This window comes from Lissotriton vulgaris, chromosome 8 (genome assembly GCF_964263255.1).
Source record: "Lissotriton vulgaris chromosome 8, aLisVul1.2, whole genome shotgun sequence".
NCBI lineage: Eukaryota > Metazoa > Chordata > Amphibia > Caudata > Salamandridae > Lissotriton > Lissotriton vulgaris.
This window is the reverse complement of record NC_141696.1, coordinates 676848791-676869817: the sequence shown is the minus strand read 5'-3', so window position 1 is coordinate 676869817 and position 21027 is coordinate 676848791.

The window sequence follows — 21027 nt, the reverse complement described above, 5'->3', positions numbered from 1 at the left end:
TTAATTAATTAATTTGTCAAGGTCAGGTGAAGTAAAACTTTATAACCTTATTAATTTAATATAACTCCTAATTTACCTGTATCTTTTATTTTTAATAAACCTGGAAAAAAATTATGTATTTACAAAACAGCAATATAAAAAATATTTATTTTGCAACAACAAAACACCTAAATGTTATTGGGTATTTTTAAAAAATAATATTTCTGCGTGCGCAACCTCCTTAATACATTTTGTCTATTCCAGTAATCAATAGCTCCTACTTTGCTGCCAATTTATTATATTTAATTTAACAACAGCCTGCAACTATCACCTCATTACTTTATGGAGGAGTGGATACACTGTGCAAGAGACAAGAGTGCTGTAGAAACAGTCAAGAAAATCCCAATCACTCTTCACCTGGGCCCCCCTCATACAATTCAAACACAGCCAATGTGCTCCCTTCACTACCGAGAGGAGACAGGAACTAGAAGGATCACAGCGCGCAATGCTTGCTATATCTTGCTGATATCCATCACACACGTCAGCTGCGATAGACAATACGACTACAGCGAAGAAGACAACCAGGGACAAACGCAAACAAACCCGGCAATGCCAAAGGATTCAAGCCCAAACACTCGGAGCACATCAAACGCCCGAGCCAATTAGCGCAGCCGCCACAACGCTCAGCCAACCAAAGCGCCTCTACTGCAACGCTGCAGCCAATCAAAGCACAGCTCCTGCGATGCTCAACAAACCACAACGCAGCTTTTGTTATGACACACACCACTACTGTAGTCTTCCTCCCCTCGCGCAAACATCAGCCTTGACAAACTTCCCCTTTATTTATTTGTTTTTTTATACAGCGTTTATTTTATACAGCGTGCTTGTCACACGCATCAGCCTTTTAAACAATAGTGCAATAGAAACAAGGGCTGCGGCACCTTAACCAATCAGGGCGCGGCCCTGCTATGACTCTGCCGCACCCCAACCAATGAGAGCGCGGCGGCTGTGACGTAGACAGCCGCTGCGGATCCCAGCTCTCACCTCGGCTCCTCACTCCTAAAACGGCCCCTCCCCTGCAAATTGAGCTGAGCTCACAATGCAACACGCATCTAGCTGACACTGAACGCGCATCAGCTGTAGCGAGAAATGAAATGAAACGAAGACAAATATAAACAGTTTAGCAGGCTGGTAACACGCATTCAGCCAATCACAGCGCCTGCAAATGCCTTGGCCAATTACAGCACGGCGCTCCAGCCAATCAGAGCACTGTTTTCGCGAGCTCAGCCAATCACAGCACGGCTGTAGCTTATAACGTTGCTGCTACTGCAGTCCCTCTCTCCCTTCGTGCGCTCAGCCCTTCATTTAAATATAATCCTTACACAGCGCACAACTCACCTCATTAGCTGTAACACATTTCAACAGCGCGATTGTAGCAGGGACTTTGTTTTATATTCGAGTGTCTTCTCGATATATACTAGGGGGAATCAGTTCATACAAACAGCGGATACACCAGGACGTGCATTTATTTCCAAAACGGGGATGCTTGGAAAACACAAACAATTCAACAGGCAGTGGTGACGCGCATCAGCCAATCACGCGCAACCACTCCAAAGCACTACAGCGAATCACAGCGCTGCTTTGCTATGACGCTACGGACGCCTGAACCAATCAGAGCGCGGCAGCTCTGACGCACACAGCAGCTGCAGCTCCAGGCTCTCCTCACACGTTCTTGCTCCTAAAAATAGCCCCTCCCTCACAATTTTCGATCGGAGCACTTTTCAATTATTTAAAATAGCGTGCAATGCTTTAAAATGGATTTAAATAACGCACAACGCCTTACAATACTTCAAAATAGCGCATTCTTTACCCTGAAGGCTCCAGAAACGCTTTCCTATTACTTTTGTAAACGCTATTAATAACTACATAAAGGAAACCATTTGTCTGCTTCTCTAAACAAAGAGATAGTTTTACACATTCATTCAAGTATTCTCAGCGTGGAATAGACGACGCTATTCTCACAGAATAGTTTCAATTGCCAATAGAGTAATTCTTACCCTACCCTTCTAACAGATAACTAATCATTCACGCACTTCCAAACAAGAAAACCCTAATCATACACCCACGAAATCTTGGCAGGACTTGAACCAACCACAGAAAACGTCACAAACATTGATAAGAATAGACGACGCTATCTCACCCTTCTCTCAAGCTTGGATAAATCCTCCTACTCTTTTCACAGAAAGTTTTAAAACAGGCTCACCAGGTCCCTCTGCTTAATGCTACAATTTCATAGCCAATCCTCACTATACATTCAACCATGCACATCTAAGGTCCCTAAACTTGTGTTGTACGTCTACAACATGTGATATATTCTATACCACAATTTTGAAACAGAACAAATGCACTGTGTAACTCTTCTAGTCACACTACTTTTGCCATGGCAAACCAGGAATTTTTCACACTGCTGGAAAAATCCTTAAAGATTACATACTACATATAACAATCTGACAAAATCAAAAACTCAACATTTGTTAAACATTGATCCTATGTATATACCAACATATATGTAACATACATGTCAAGAAAAACATATAACTGTACGAAGCTACCAAAATTGATCCAGCGCTCCAACTAAAATACTTTATAAATGATGTCACAATCCACTATCACACTTACCAATCAATAACAGGCCCATAAGAAACAATAGAGCAGCTGAATCATGAGGTGAATGGATCAATTATGTTGTTATTGATGCTAACTACAATAAACAAGACCAGCTTGACATTTTAAAAGTTTATTTTAAAATTCATAATTGAATAATCTTTATTAACTCTCTTTATTAAAATCAAACATTTAGTTTTATTAATTCAGTTAAATGCATTAAACATTGGCACAAAGATAACTGTCAATTCAGCATTGCTCAAAATAATGATTAAAGAAAAACATAAATCTAATTCTCTAAGTTAGCTTCCTGACCTGAAAGGGAAACAAATTAATAAACAGTTGAATGCTTACAATCCAAAGGAAATCGGACAGCACTTCGCACTCAGGAAACAGCCAGCCCCGTTCCCTTCAAGAGGCCAATTTTTATACCCTATTTGCTCGCTAATCTAACTAAATGTAATATTTTTCTAAAAGTTCAGCACTGTGATTGGTTGATGACTGTCAGACCACCACAACCACCTCGTCCAGGGAATGAGCGTCACCATGCCATTGTTCATTGACATAGAGTGACATCAACTTCCGAGCGTCTTTTGAAACATTTTAAAAAGTTACATCTCTGACTTCCACCAAAGCTCGGCAAAAATCATCCCTGTCATTTCCTCGGCCTTGAAAAAAGAACATCCAGAGCAGTTCGTGAACAAGTTCCATTGTCAGAGCCACAGTTTTTTTTCAAATGTCAGAGCCACAGTCTTTTCAACGAAGAAGGTAAAACAAAACTCTCCATGGAAGGTTTCCAAGATAACTGCACTTGGCTCCAACTCTGCTCAGTACAGGCCGACCAACTTTTCTTCAGAAACAGAGACTAGGCCTCAAACCACTCTCGGGCTAATATTTAAACAAACACAAAAAGAGTGATTAATTCAGGTAAAGCAAACCCTTCTGTACCACCCAACCCTTGCTAATTATTATTTAACCCACTAATAAAAGACATTTAGCAAATGCAAACAAATAAAGCAGCACATAAAATATCTACCATTCTTCATGTAATCCAGCTTTATGTTTCTGAAAGAGTAAAAAGATGATTAAATGATACACAGACAGACAAACACAACATAGGAAAAACATGTAAGCACATATAAAAAGCACATGCCATGAATAATCTGCTGCATAATAATAGTGACAAAGACAATAGGACAAACATGACAAACAAAACAATACTAGTTATGTGTTACAAAACAGACTTGCAAATGCAACAAGAGCACATATTATTAGTTTCCCGCGTGTTCATGTGTGGTGCAAACTTAATCTAGATTGAGTTAATTAAACAAATCATGCAACAGCTCATTAATTGATTAGTTCATGTTATAGGGAAATGAATCCACGAGTCAGAATAAAATAATTTCTGAAGCTCGCTTCATCAGGACAGAGAGTTTGACTTCAACTTGGAGATTGGATCGTACAATCCTCCTAGATGGAGATTATTTAGAAACCCTAAGAGAGGAGGTACAAGTCTTTTTAGATAAAAATGAAGGATCAGCCAAACAAGATATAGTATGGGACACATGCAAGGCGTTTTTGAGAGGGAGATTAGGAGCACAGGGTGCCAAAAAGAGGAGATTGTACCATAGAAAGGTTTTGGATTTGGAAAAAGAAATACGATTGTGGGAAGGTAGTGGAATAAGACCAGGGGCTAACACAACGAAAGAGGAAGTAAAAAACAAGCTCTTTGATCTAAAAGTAGAACTAACAGCAGTTTTGTCACAAAGAGTTAAGGAAAGATGGGAAGCTAGCCAGTTGGCTCACTTTTCCTATGGAGAAGGGTGTGGCAAACTGTTAGCATGGAAAGCTAAAAAAGACCTGATACGTAACCAAATAAAAGAAAATAAAAAGACGGATTCAGGAGAAATGATAACAGATAGTAAAAGAATTGCAGAAGCTTTCCATGATCACTTTGTAAAAGTATATATGGAAGATCTTTGTCCAAGACAAGCTGAAATGGATAAGTGGTTACAATTTTTGGAACCTCTTTCTGGGGATTGGAAGGGAGCACTAAATTTGTAAATATCTCAAGCTGAAGTGGTTAAGGTAATTAAAGATAGTAAAAGGGGGAAAGCACCAGGCCCGGATGGCCTCCCGGCTGAAGTATATAGAGTTTTAGTAGAATCGATGGCTCCCACACTGTGTCAACTGTTTAATCAAATTTTTAGAGGGGAAGTAACTATACCTAGTTCTTGGAATGAGGCAACAATCTCCCTGATACCTAAACCAGGATAATCACCTAGCAGTTTAGATTCATATAGAACAATATCACTTCTGAACTGTGATTATAAGTTTTTTTCAAAAATATTGGCAGACAGACTTAGTAAGGTTATCCACAAATTGATTCACGAGGACCAAAAAGGTTTTGTTAAAGGGAGATATCTGAAAGAACTAACTTTTACTCTGACTGGAATAATAGATATGGCCTCCACGCATGAGTTTCCCTTGGCGTTGTTTGCTTTAGAGGCCGCCAAGGCATCGATCGAGTCAACTTTGCCTATTTAAAAGCACTCTTGCAGCACCTTAATCTAGGAAAACATTTTACTGAATCTCTTTTTTCTTTGTATTGCTCCCTGACATCACGTGTTTTGGTTAACGAAATACTAACTCAGCCAGTTAAAGTAATGCGTGGAACAAAACAAGGGTGCCCTTTGTCACCCTTGTTGTTTAATTTATACATAGAGCCACTAGCTTGTAGAATTAGAAGCTCAGAGGAGATACCCCCTTTTGTAGTTGGCGTCTGGTCAAAAAAAGTGGGCCTATATGCAAATGACATTATCATTTATTCTTCTAATTTGCATCAGTCTTTGGAAAATTTGGTGATAATTACTAAGGAATTTAGAACTGTTTCAGGCTATCAGATAAATCAGGACAAAACTGAGATAATGGCTTGGAATTTAAATACGGAAGGGTTAATTAGTAAATCAGAAATGAGGTATCAGGGGGGTAGGATAACTCAAAATATTGGAGATCTTGCTAGAGTTATTTTTTTTAAGACAAAGAAAGAAGTCTCGGCCACTCTTAAAGGATGGATGAATCTTCCGTTGTCATTATATGGCCGGACTAACCTTGTGAAGATGGTGATTGTGCCAAAAGTTACATTTTTGTTTGAGACTATTCCCCTCGGATTTAGAAAAGAATGGTACCTTTCCTTTTATGTTATGGGTAAATATTATTTGATAATGACATCCGATGATTAAGCCTCCGCCTATCTCGCTGGTAGTAACTATATGGGATTCCAGGTCGAAAATAGAGCAAGAGGTGGACACACCTGGTGAGTCAGATGGCCAAGAGGAATCGATTGATTGGGGGTCAGACTCAAAAATAGGTGGAGTTTATGCCTCTTCTCTTTCAACCAGCTCATGAGATAAAAAGCCCAGTGATGGACTAGTTAGAAGGTATGGGTGGCGAGTCGGCGAATGAGGAGAAAATAAAAAAATAAAAAAAACAATTGGAGTAGAGCTGTGGTGCAAAGATCTCGGGAGGAGGACTCTTCTCCTAGTACATCTACAGCAAGAACCGGAGTCCCACCAATGCCATCGTTAATGGTGGCGAACATTCAGCCAGAACTGAAAAATTTAATGATGCAATGCATACATTGCAGTAAATTAGTAGCCTTTGGACACAGTCCATTGAAGTAATTTTACAGAAGAACAGGAACCACAGATGCAGGAAATAATTTTATTATTATCAATTTCATAGTTTGTTCCTGTTGAACAATTATTTTGTGTAAAAAGTTCATTATTCTACGTTTTTCAAGCAAAACAAAATTAAAAAAAACAGTTCTTTTTAGAACTACCTCTACTGGTTAAAGAAAGAACTAAATTTCTATGTTTGTATGTAAAAGTTTGTCATAGTGAATGTCAAAGTGCAAAACAATAAGGATGTGGTACAGCATAAACCTATAAGGTGTTTACCTATAGTATACAGTACTACTTCCAAAGCACTGAAATGTAACATACGTATATAAATGTTACAAATCAATGGGCCAGATGTACGTAATCTCGATTTACCTACTCATAAATACAGAGGGCCCGATATAGGTAATCCCAGATTACCACTTCTTAAATACCGAATCATACCAATTCGGTATTTAAGAACTGGCAGTGGGGATGTAGGTATTTTTACCAAATTAATTACAGATTTGGTAAAATTCGGTAATTACCGATTCGATAATTACCAAATCTGTATTTGCCATTGATTCCTATGGACCTTGAAGCCCATAGGAATCAATGGCAAATATCGATTTGGTAATTACCGAATCAGTAAATACCGAATCCTGCCAGGGGGAACAGGGTGTCACTTTGACACCCTGTAGCACCTCTGTTTTTTGCTTGTGTGCAATGTGACACACATACATGCCCTTAGGGCATGTATGTGTGCCACATGGCACAGGTGTACATGCACAGTTGTGCATGTACACAGGAATTCCTTATTTACCACCCAATTGTATTAGGTGGTAAATAACGAATTCTTAGATGCCTCTAGCACTGTCAACAGTGCTGCCTATATTAGAATTGACAGATTTGGTATTTTTACCGAGTCTGTATTTACCGATTCGGTAATTTTACCGATTCGGTAAATACAGAATCGGTAAAAATACCAAATCTGTAAATAAATGCCTCCTACATAGGAAAAGGCATTTACCGGTCAGCAACGGCCAAATTCAGCCTTTACCGACCGGTAAATGCCTACCTACATCGCGTCCCAAATCATACCACTTCAATATATAAGAGTAAGTAAATGGGATGTAGGTAATTTGTCTTTTGAAATTACCGAATCTGTTTAATTCAGTCATTTTACCGAATCAGTATTTACCGATTCGGTAATTGCCATTGATTCCTATGGGCCTTGAGGCCAATAGGAATCAATGGCAATTACTGAATCAGTAAATACCGGTTCGTTGAAATTACCGAATTGTCTAAGGGGACAGGTTGTCACTTTGACAGCCTGTTGCACCCCTGATTCTGACTTGTGTGCCATGTCACACACATACATGGTCTTACGACATGTATGTGTGCCACATGGCACAAATGTACATGCACAGATGTGCATGTACACAGCAATTCATTATTTACCCCCGAAAGTTTTATCGTTATATCTACATATTCATTGTACAATATAAAAGTACACATTATCTGGGATAATAAAGAACATGTTTATTTTAATTTTTAAATGACATATATCACTTTATTTAAGCAACTTTTAAACAACATATATAACTTTATTTAAGCAACTTTTAAAAAACATATATAACTTTATTTAAGCAATTACAAATCTTGTAAGGGTGCGTCCCAAACAGTTCTTTTTACAACTACCTCTGCTGGTTAAAAAAAGAACTACATTTTTATGTTTGTATGTAAAAGTTTGTCATACTGAATGTCAAAGTGCAAAACTATAAGGATGTGGTACAGCATAAACCTATAAGGTGTTTACCTATAGTATATTGTACTACTTCCAAAGCACTGAAATGTAACATATGTATATAAATATGTTACAACTCAATAGGCCAAATGTACGTAATCTCGATTTACCTACTCATAAATACCAAATCATACCACTTCAATATTTAAGAGTAGGTAATTTGGATGTAGGTAATTTCTCTTTTGAAATTACAAAATGTGTATAATTCAGTCATTTTACCGAATCGGTATTTACCGATTTGGTATTTGCCATTGATTCCTATAAGTCTTGAGGCCAATAGGAATCGATGGCAATTACTAAATCAGTAAATACCGAATCAATACAATTACCGAATTGACAAGGGAGACAGGTTGTCACTTTGACAGCCTGTTGCACCCCTGATTCTGACTTGTGTGCCATGTCACACACATACATGGTCTTACAACATGTATGTGTGCCACATGGCACAAATGTACATGCACAGATATGCATGTACACAGGAATTCATTATTTACCTCCGAAAGTTTTATAAACTTTAAATCGTTATATCTACATATTCATTGCACAATATAACGGAACATATTACCTTGGATAATAAAGAACATGTTTATTTTAAACTTTTAAACAACATATATAACTTTATTTAAACAATTATAAATCTCACGAGGGTGCTAAATCATTATATCTACATAATCATTATACAATATAAAGGAACATATTAACTGAGATAATAAAGAACATGTTTATTTTAAACTTTTAAACAACATATATAACTTTAAGTAAACAATTATAAATGTCACGAGGGTGCGTACCACATAAGCACATCATAAAATGACATAGGCGCTCCGTAAATAAAACGTAAACGCAACATAAGCTTACGTGAGCAATCCGTAAACGCTCCGCAAACACTCCGTAAGCTTACATCCAACCATGTGACCTTATAACAAAAGATTTTATTGGTTTATAATACTTCCTACTCTATTTCTTGAAAGACCCCTCCCATTCTTCTTTGGCTTTCAGAGAAGTAACACCTTTTTTCTAGTCTGGAAGTTTTTCAGCTTTCCAGAACATCAAAAGAAAGTAAATGCACCACTGGTCACCTGCAAGATCTGTGACACAGTGTTGTCTAGAGGAAATTCTAATAAGAAATATTCATTCAGAACCCACAGCATGGAACGCCATGTAAAAAACTATACACCCCAACAATTGGAGTAGAGCTGTGGTGCAAAGATGTCAGGAGCAGGACTCTTCTCCTAGTACATCTACAGCAAGAACCAGAGAACCACCAATGCCATCTGCAATGGTGGCGAACATTCAGCCAGAACTGAAAAATGTAATGATGCAATGCATACATTGCAATAAATTGGTAGTCTTCAGACAACAGTCCATTGTAATTTTGCAGAAGAACAGGAACCACAGATGCAACAATTGTTTTGTGTAAAAAGTTCATTCTTCTACTTCATCTTCAGAAGAGTTTGTTCCTGAAACCCCTAGAACACAGAAAGAGTCCATAGTACGGAAATTTAAAAAAAAACAGAAAGAGAGAAAAAGGTAAATGCGCCTTTTGTCACATGTAAAATCTGTCACACAGTACTTTCAAGAGGGAATCCACAGAAACAGCACAGCTTTGGAACTTATAGCATGGAATGCCATGTCCAGAATATATACCCAAACAATTGGAGAAAAGCTGTAATAAAAAGATCATCAGAGGAGCAGGGCTCTACTCCCAGCACTTCTTCTGAAGCAACAGCACCACCAATGCAAGCATCAATGGTTGCAAATATCCCACCTAAACTTAAGAATTTGATGATGTAATGTATTTGTTGCCAGAAACTAATAACCTTTGCACAATAGTCCATTCAAGTTATCCTGCAAAAAAACAGGAAGCACAGGTGCATTACCAGGAGCATTTTTTCTTTTCTCTGTAGATTGTCTTCTGGATGAATCTTCTAATTGAGTCCTCTTGATTGATAAAACTTGCTTACAAAGTCTTTGTTTGCGGTTCTTGGTAGGCATAATCTTTTATGACTCTGTAGATATTTACAATCTGTTGAAAAGAAAAATATGACATATTATAGACCACTACCAACATAGCACATAGCAATTACATTAACTAAACAATATAAACACTAGTTCACATCTCTCTTTGTGTGTCTCATATCACTCTCTGCCTCCACCATCTCCATCTTTCCATGCCTCATCTCACTCTCTCCTTCCACCATCTCTCTGTTTGTATGTGTGTGTCATCTCAATCTCTGCCTACACCTTCTGTCTGTTTGTGTGTGTGTCTCATCTCACTTTCTGTGTCTAAAACGATTTACCATACTAAATGTTTTTTGTTGAAATGGCTGGCCTTAAGTTTTTTGACAAGGAACACACTGAGTGTGTATGTGAATTAAGGAATTCTATTTTCATCTTTTTCCATAATGTTAGCTGTGTGTGCTAACAATTTGTATCTTTTAGCTTACAGGGTAGACTTCTTTTTAAATTGTTTATCATGCTTAAATTCAATGCTGGTACAGAGATAGTGCTAATAGTTTAATTTGGCTTGTAAATATGCTCCTTTTTTAGAAGTGCCTTGTGCAATCTTTAACATGGGTGGAAGCAGTGAATGTATGGAGAGGGATAGGAATAGCGGATAGAAAACCATATGAAATGGTGTGAGAGATGCGTAAAGGATTTTACTAATGGCATCAATTGAGATACAATATACAAAAAAGAGGGGCATATTTACAAGCCTCTTGCGCAATGTTTAACATGGATGCAAGCAGAAAATGCATGCAGAGTAATAAAACTGGCACACAGACATGAATATACATTACGCAAGGGGTTTGTAAATATGCCAATGAAACCATTACACTATCTCTATACCAGCATTAATGTTAAACATTGCGCAAGGGGCTTGTAAATATGCCAATGAAACCATTACACTATCTCTATATCAGCATTAATGTTAAACATTGCGCATGGGGCTTGTAAATATGCCAGTGAAACCATTACACTATCTCTATACCAGCATTAATGTCAAACATTGCGCAAGGGGCTTGTAAATATGCCAATGACACCATTACACTATCTCTATACCAGCATTAATGTCAAACATTGCGCAAGGGGCTTGTAAATATGCCAATGAAACCATTACACTATCTCTATACCAGCATTAATGTCAAACATTGCGCAAGGGGCTTGTAAATATGCCATTGAAACCATTACACTATCTCTATACCAGCATTAATGTCAAACATTGCGCAAGGGGCTTGTAAATATGCCAATGAAACCATTACACTATCTCAATACCAGCATTCATGTCAAACATTGCGCAAGGGGCTTGTAAATATGCCAATGAAACCATTACACTATCTCTATACCAGCATTCATGTCAAACATTGCGCAAGGGGCTTTTAAATATGCCAATGAAACCATTACACTATCTCTATACCAGCATTAATGTTAAACATTGCGCAAGGGGCTTGTAAATATGCCAATGAAACCATTACACTATCTCTATACCAGCATTAATGTTAAACATTGCACAAGGGGCTTGTAAATATGGCAATGAAACCATTGCACTATCTCTATACAAGCATTAATGTCAAACATTGTGCAAGGGGCTTGTAAATATGCCAATGAAACCATTACACTATCTCTATACCAGCATTAATGTTAAACATTGCGCAAAGGGCTTGTAAATATGCTAATTAAACCATTACACTATCTCTATTCCAGCATTAATGTCAAATATTGCGCAAGGGCCTTGTGAATATGCCTCTCTTTTTTTGTATATTCTATCTCAATTTATGCCATCAGAAAAACCCTTTAAGCATTTCTCACGACATTTCATATTCTTGTCTGTGTGGCAATTTTATTACTCTGCATGCATTTTCTGCTTGCACCCATGTCAAACATTGCGCAAGGGGCTTGTAAATATGCCCCTCTTTATCTTATATTCCATCTCAATTGATGCCATTAGTGAAATCCTTTATGCATCTCCCACACCATTTCATAAGGTTTTCTATCTGCTATTCCTATCCATCTCCATACATTCACTGCTTCCACCCATGTTAAAGGTTGCGCAAGGAGCTTATAAAAAAGAAGCATATTTACAAGTTCAGTGAAACCATTACACTATCTCTATACCAGCATTGAATCCAAGCATGAAAAACGATTTAAAAAGAAGTCTACCCTAGAAACTAAAAGATACAAACTGTAAGCACACACAGCTAACATTATGGAAAAAGATGAAAATATAATTCCTTAATTCACATACACACAGTGTGACCCTTGTGAAAAATATTATAGCCACACATTTCAGCAAAAATCATTTAACATGGTAAATCGATTTAGACACAGAACACAGCCCATTTCAATATGCACTAATTACATTGCTGAAACCCTAACTCATTTCAAAATGTGATTTCTAATATGCACCATTCAGTTAACATTATGGGAAAAGGTGAAAATATAATTCCTTAATTCACACAGACACTCACTGTGATCCTTGTCAAAAATCTTTAAGCCACACATTTTATCAAAAAACATTTAGCATGGTAAATCATTTAACACACAGAGACCAACCTATTTAAATGAGCACTACACTACAATGCAGAAACCTGACTCATTTTCAAAATACAACAGTAATGAAGCACAATATGCTTGTTATGCTTCCCAATACTGCAAACAGCACTCTTTCTATATTACTCACCTTTAAAATCGCTTTTGAAAATGTAGAACAGTGTGAAACACACACCAAATTTTCTTAAGCAGAATCCCTGAACTGCAGCTCAGACACTGGAAACAGAAATGGCAGTTTCCCACTCATTCTTCTTACTTATTTCTGCTCATAACCAATGAAATGTCTTCCCACACTATTTCAAAACAAAACTAACATTTCAATTGGTTCTACAGTTCCACACTTTCAAACTCACATAATATTCACCCATCCCCCTACTGCTCATTCAACCTGTTACCATCGTAACTCCCACCTAAGGAAGAACAGAGTTTAAACGTTCATCATACTATGTTGCAAATGAATTCATCAAGGTTGTTAGAGCTTTCAATATAACAGCTAATCATGTGCAATGTTCCTTTCAATGACCTTTTCTGAACCATTAGAATTGCTTCTTTTAAAAAACAAAACTATGCACCTTAATATGCTCTTTTGCATTTTCAGAAAGCACCAATCATTTCTTAAGCTTCAAGTGCATGAATGTCCTCCTCTTTTTTTCTAAACTGCAAGCTTTCCAACTGCCATTTCATTTACAGCCCTCATCTGAGTACAACCAGATCTGCTTTGAACATGCTTTCAGTATGGTTTGTAGGACACAGCTTTGTATTCTGGTCTAAAAGGTATGCAACAAACAGAGGAATTTTAAACCTTGATTTATCAAATGTGGATATTTTGTGGATTGGCCAGAGAGGATTGAGATGTCACCAATTGATACCATTGGTGAAATCCTTCATGCATCTCCCACATCCTGACCTCATAATTGTGCACTGTGGTGGAAATTACTTATGCACTTTGACTGGGGTTGGTCTGGAAATTCTATTGAAGGACATCTTTGGACAATTGATGTCACTTTTTCTTCAAACTGCCTTTGTCTATTCCATTATATGCCAAAGGCAAAAATGGAATTGGTCCAATCAATTTTGTCCGCAGATTGAGAAAGCAGGGAAACATGTAAATAAATCTGTTTCTGCATACATGAGAGACTATGGAATGGGTTGTATATACCACAACAGCTTGCGTTACAACATGCAAGGCATCTATAGGACATATGGTGTACATTTCACCGATAAAGGGAACAAAGTCTTTCTCTGTAACATCAGACTCTGCATTAGTACTTACTTGTAGGTACCAAAAAAACACAATGAACACAACAGCTCTTTTTAGAGCCAACTAACATGTAAACACTCAAATATGATTTTTAACTTAATTTTTTAATTAATTTTTACTGAGGTCCGCGCACCGAGCACTTTTCGAGCACTCCCTGTGTGCGGACCTATCGTGTTTTCTGGTATTTTTTAAAAAATAAAACATTATTTTTAACCTTAGGAGTCCTTGAAGAACCCCCTGAGAAGGCCTAAGGGGTCAGGGACACTCTACCCTACCCCCTTCCCACGTTTTTAAGTTATATTTTTCACTCTCTTCTGAAACCACAAAATGGCGGCGAAAGGGTTAGCGCACCGTGCATTCACCGAGCACTCACGCTGCGCGGACCTATTGGATTTTTTTTTTTAAATAAAACTAAATGGAAATGGACATCGTCTCCTCTGTAGATACCTTGTATGTTGTAATGCAAGATTTATGGTATATTGAATCCATACTGTAGTCTTTCAGGAAAGCAGAAACAGATTTGTTCACATGATTCCTTCCTTTTTCAATGTGTGGTCAGAATTGGCGTAGGGGGTCATGAGTTCCTACTCTGGTGAAACACACTTGCTGTTCTATATACTTACTTATATTGTAAACTAGTGCATCAGAGACAGTCAGTGACAGAAAGGATACAGGACATGAAGAACACAAAATTGTATCACTTTGCTGCTACCTCATAAATTACATTTAAATAAGTATAATTTTCAAAACAATTTTTCTTTACTAAATTAAAATTTATTTATCAGAATTTTCAAAATTAAAAGAACTTGTAGCATTTCTTCATCAGAAATTTCATCCATCAAAGTGTCTGAAAATGATTAGTCAAACTCTACAACGTCTACACATTCCATTAATTCCATATCTAGTGTTTCATCAAAAAAATCTGCCATGGTATCTCCTTCATGTTCTTCATGATTTGTTTCATCTATAGGATTAATAAACATTGCTGTTATTTCGATGTCAAATGACTCTTCATTTTCAACCATTATTGAAGTTAGTGTACTATTAAAAGAAAGAGAAAGACAGTGAGATGTTGCAGGGTAAGAGTGAGATAGGGCAGAGAAAAACTATTAAATTCTATAAGAAGAGTTACTACTGTGTAAAACACACACCAGAAATTGAACACCAAAAATTCCACACAAAAGTACCTCAGACACTATAGTCACAAAATGGCCGTGTTTCCCTGGACAGTGTATAGTATCAAGCAAGAATTCGAAATATAAAGCACTGCATCTGATGTTGCCCTACTCAATCCATAAGTATAACAGAAAAACATTAAATAACTAACAGAAAACATTTTTCCTATTAACTTAAAGTGAACAACAGAGTTCTCTTTACAAATTAACAACTCACCTTCTAGAAAACTGTTGAACAGTAAATTCTATCTCAATCTCACACCTCAGAAGTATACCTCGAACACTAAAATCTCAAAATGGCTGTGTTTCCCTCTCATTTTTCATACATATTCAAATACCCAGCCAATCACATTTCATCACACACAAAATCAAAACCAAAGTAACATTTTAATTGGTTCAAATTATCAATACATTCAAACTCACATAATCTTCAACCTACCCCCAATGCTCTCTGCCAATTACCATACTAACTCTCCATAAAACACCTACCTAAACCCAAAGGTGAAAGAGTCATCACTCAATGTTGCACTCAACCAACATCTAAACACTGAAACTTGTTATTTTAATGTATTTCTTTTTTGTCTTTTTGAGCCACAGTCCGCGCACGGTGCGCAGACCCCGCAATTTTTTTAATTTTAATTGTGTTATTTTTTTCAACCTTCGGGGTCCTTTACAGACACCATGACAAAACCTAGGGGGCTCAGGAATCTCTACCCTGCCTCCTTGTCATCTATTACACTTCTGTTTACAACCACTATCATCTGCCACAAAAACAAGATGGCGGACAACACTTCCTCATTTTGACTGACTGGAATGTTGACGGACGTCCAACAGCCAATCAGAATTCCGCGCGCGTACGCTGAGGTCCGCGCACGTGCAAGGACGGTGCAAGCCCGTGCGCGCACCGTGTACCGCCTATAGATATATAATTTGAAAAAAGTCAATTTTCTCAACAATTACTTGAGGGATTTTCACAAAATATACAAAAGGCACTTCTGCATACCAGGCTCTACCATTTTGCCAAGTTTGCAGTAATTTCATTCAGCCGTTCGGGCTGTAGCTGTGTCTAAAGGTCCTATGGAAAATTGCATTGGACTCAATTTCACATTCAATTTTCTCATTAACTACTGGAGGAATTTACACCAAGCATACAAAAGGCACTGCTCCATACCAGTCCCTACCATTTTGCCAAATCTGGTGTAATTCCGTTCAGCCGTTCGAGCTGTAGCCTTGTCAGAATGTCCCTATGGAAATTAACATGGGGAAAACACGTTTTGGGACACCCCTTTTTTCTCGGCCCCCGCTTGACGAATCCCCCTGAAACTTTTAGGGAAAGAGCAGAGCGCAGCGAGGCAAATTTAAGGAAAATTACAGGCAGATCCCTCAATCGGCGCCAAAGTTATTCCCAATAGAATGTTCAGTTTTTCCTATGGTAACTAGGTTCTAACTATATATACCTACTGGCTATCACCAGTAGGTAATATATATATATATATATATATATATATATATATATATATATATATATATATATATATATATATATATATATATATATATATATATATATATATATATATATATATATATACAGAGAGAGAGAGAGAGAGAGAGAGAGAGAGAGAGAGAGAGAAAGTGAGTGAGAGGGAGAGAGGAGAGTGAGAGAGAGAGAGAGAGAGAGAGAGAGAGATAGAGAGAGAAAGAGAGAGAGAGACAGAGAGAGCACACGAAAGAGAGTTTATACTTACCTGTAAAATACAAACATGTATAGCATGCACGGTGAACACTTTTGTGCTAAAGGCATGTGTGGTAAAGATGTGTGTGCTATAATGACAGAATTATAAATTCATGTGTGGTAATGGTATGTGTGGTACCGTCATACATCTGGCCTGATGCATTGCCCACATAGTAGTGGGTGGAAGAATGATGTCAATGACATAACCGTCCAATGTCTATAAGCCCCAATCAATGAAATATCTATATTTATTTCAATAAAGTCAAAAGGTCATGGCTAACACCAGACTTAAATATAGCTGGCACTCCTACACTGGGGCAGTTTTCACTTTGAAAGACACAATGTATAGGTGTTTTGCCCTGCATTATTTGTGCCTCCTGCAGGTAATCTCGGTGGTAATATCAGGGACATCAACAGGAAAGCCATACTCATAACAATGGCCTAACACGCCCATAACAAGGGCCTACAAACACTCTGGTGGGTCAGTGTATTTAGTCCACTTTGTTTTCCCATGGGGAGGTGATTGCACCTTCCATGGGGGCATGATCGAACTGCCAGGGGAAGCAACTTTTCAATAAGAATAATTCCCCCTGAGTAGGCCAGCTAGTATGCTAGAAGGCCCAACTACCTCTACAATTATGAAACACGTTTCTCAAAAATAATATTGCCCCAAGGGGATCAGCCCGTGTGCCAGGAGGGCCCAACCCAGAACTTATGTGCACCATTTTTTTCCCAAAAAGGTGTGATTAATTCCTCCCTGAGGGCATGATCACACTTCCAGGGAAAAACACAGATTTACAATAAAATATATGCCCCTCACGTGTGTCAAACCTTCTGCTATAGAGGCCAACGCCCCGGGGACATATTTTTGGCAAATTCCTGGTGGTCGAGTACTGTCCAGCTTGTGGATGCGATTCATGAGCAGGAAATTAATTGAGAAAGGCATTGCTCGAAAGGGGAGATTCTCCCCATTTCTATGATACATCCCTCAAATTCTGATGTGGCTGCCTACTGCCTAAAATCCTAATTGGAGATGGGAGAAAGTATTCATCTGTTCTTTTTATTTGATTGTCTGGTATTGTGATGTTACAGATGGGTGGGTGGGTGGATGGAGAGGTGGAGGCTGAAGCGGAAGGGATTCCATTTCACCCCTATCAGAGGCGTTTTCAAAAAGTAAACACCAGAGGTTCCTTTTAAACTCTTCCCACCATTGGCAAACGGCCGCACTGGTGAGATAGTAAGGGAATTGGTCGGTTCCCAACATTAATTCCTATGGGGTTCTATTGTAAGTCTCTACCTCCAAAATGTTCTTTTTGAAGGTGTTGTAGTACCAGTGGTTGGCCATGTAGTGCTGTTATTTTCTATAGTAACTTGCACTCAGGATCAAAAGTATAAACGTCCTCAAAAGTGAAAGTTATCTTTATGAATCAGGCCCCTAGACATTACTATTATTCTAAAAAACATTCATGCAACATCAAGAGGCACTTTTTGCTTTGTCTGTCTTTCGTATAGCTGTCCTCTACTTTGCTTCATGCTGGTGGCTTCATGCCCTGTTGGTAAAAAATAGGCCCAAAAACAAGATGTCAAGGGATGCCATTTCAGAACCAAAGTATATCTCAAGATATGCTGTATCATTCTTTTAGAACATTTACCCATCGTGTTTATAATGTTTTCAAATAAATATGTAGAGTGAGGAAAATTGGCATGTTGAAGCGAAGGGACTGTATCAGTTACTATTTCTAACCTGCCAATCCATTGTCTTAAAAAACATGATTTGGAGGAATATAATCACTATCCCTGTGCAGACTGGGTCCACAAAATCTGGATATTAATTTATCAAATGGTGCATCAAACACAAGACAGGATCATTGTAATGCTTCAGTTTTTCCTGTTGTCTTTGCTTAAAATTATTTTGCACATTTTAATAATCTACTTAAAATTGGAATGGTTAATATTAGATGACACTATATGGCTCAAAAATGTTGACTTGTCATAACAACGTATGTTTTCAAACTGCACATTTGTTGGTTTAAAAATCAAATTTTGAAATTTGTTTTAGACATATCAATATATACGTTCAGAATAGGAAATACATTTATGTAAACAACTTGGAATTTAAGCTTGTACAGCAGAATCGAATCATATCTAACAGAACATAAGGAAAGTAAATGCAAGAGCATTGCCAAAAACTTTCAGAAGCATTTGGTTAGAAATTGGGCACATTTTTGAGCCATCTACTATAAAAACCTTTTTAGAATTGGAATACCTTGAAAAAAGTGTAATTCCAAACAGAGGTTTTCTCCCATCATATAATGTTCTTTGTGCATTTCAAAATAAGATGTATCAGTCTGAAAATGCAATTTCAAAACTTGTAGCTAGGCACCCTGCTTCCTGAGGAAGATTATGTTACAGTTCGTTTTTGTAAGGGCCACTCTATGTTCCCTCTAAAATCAAGGCTTAATCTTGTTCAGCATTCTAAGCAAACGTAATGTTCTGCACTGAATAATGCATTGCAACCAAAATGTTCCAAAAATACATATAACGTTGTTCGATTGAGCATCTTTGGGGATTTCTGGCTAGATTTCTGAAGCAAATAAGTATCTCGTTTGATGAAAAGACAAACCCAATAGGTCTAGCGTTCGCTGCTAGCCTTTTGGCTATTTGAATGCTTGTTTTGTTTTATTATGAGTTTTGAAACATTATTGCTGAGAAATCAATCTCCTCAATCGTCCCAAAAAACTTTGGTATGAAGCAAAACTATTCGCTGTATAATTTTTTTTATCTCTGACTCTTAATGGCACTACTTTGTGTCTTGATGTGGTTTTTGTAAAAAGGGAAGAATACTGGGCATCATTATGATGCCAGTGGGACCACCACTATCAGGCCATCTATTGTAGCCCCACCAACAGACACCTCGTCGAGCCGATTGCAGCATTGCAATGCAGTCAGTTGGACCCTTGAATATCAGGGGATTCAACCCCCGTGGGCCACTGGAAAATGGCCCTGGGGCACATGTAGTGCCCCTATGTACATTCATGCACATGTACCAGACACCACATGGTGCCTGGCACAGGTGCATTAAGGTGCACAAAGTGCTCAGTAATTCTGCAGCCTGTGCTGCGGCCCTTTTCCGTGCCTGCAGCACAAGCCACAATGTTACTGAACACTTTTCCAACTGCCGTGTTAGTGGTCCATTGTAATTCGGCAGGTGGGACCTCCGGCTCCTTGTCGGAAGTCCCATTCCTGCTGCGATGACCACCATCATAATAGGCCCCACTGTCTCTCACAGTGAAGTAAGACAATGCCTTACGTTGGCTGACCTATTGCCCCATGCTGTATACTGTAATGGGTGGAAGAAAAATATGAATGACTCAATAACGCACCAATTTACGAAGAATGCTGGCTGAAAACCCTTAAAAGTAAGTATATTTTGTATAGAATTTTACCAAAATTCTATTGGTTGGGCTAACACCATGTTTTAATAAAAAAGGGCACTACTAGCCATTCACCCTGATACTAGTAGTATAACATGCATCTAGCTGCTCAGCCAGCGTGAGTGTTCCAGGTTAGAATGTGAGTGTGATTGACATGGTTGGAATGCTTGGGTGACTGGTATGAGGATTGGAGTTGGAGAATGGGCTGAGTAGCTAAGAGGCTGCTCCTGGTGGGGCTGCTTGTTCCAGAGTTATACTTCCTGTTAACCTACCAATGGCTGAATAAACCAACTACATGACTCAACTACATCTGCCTCGGCTACCTCATTATATGTATGTATGGACTTAGATATTGCACATTCCTTCTTATGGGATAGTTAGTCTCTCATTTTTCATTTTTCTTTTTGTTCGGTATTAAAGGAGGAGGATGGTGTCAGTGTTTGTGTTTACTGTCTCTTTCTTCCTTCTTTCTTGACTTTTGTCTGTTTTCCCTCTCGTGATGTGATGTCCTTCTCATCCCTGGGTTTACGGATTATTATTACGATTGTATATTTTGATTGTGGATAGTTTTCTTCTTCGCTTACTGATTCTCTTTTGTTTTCCGATTTGAGAGGGAGAGGATAGTGTAGTATTCTCGGTTTAGTATTTATGTTACTGTACTTCTCTGCATCTAGCTGCTCAGCCAGCGTGAGTGTTCCAGGTTAGAATGTGAGTGTGATTGACATGGATGGAATGCTTGGGTGATTGGTATGAGGATTGAAG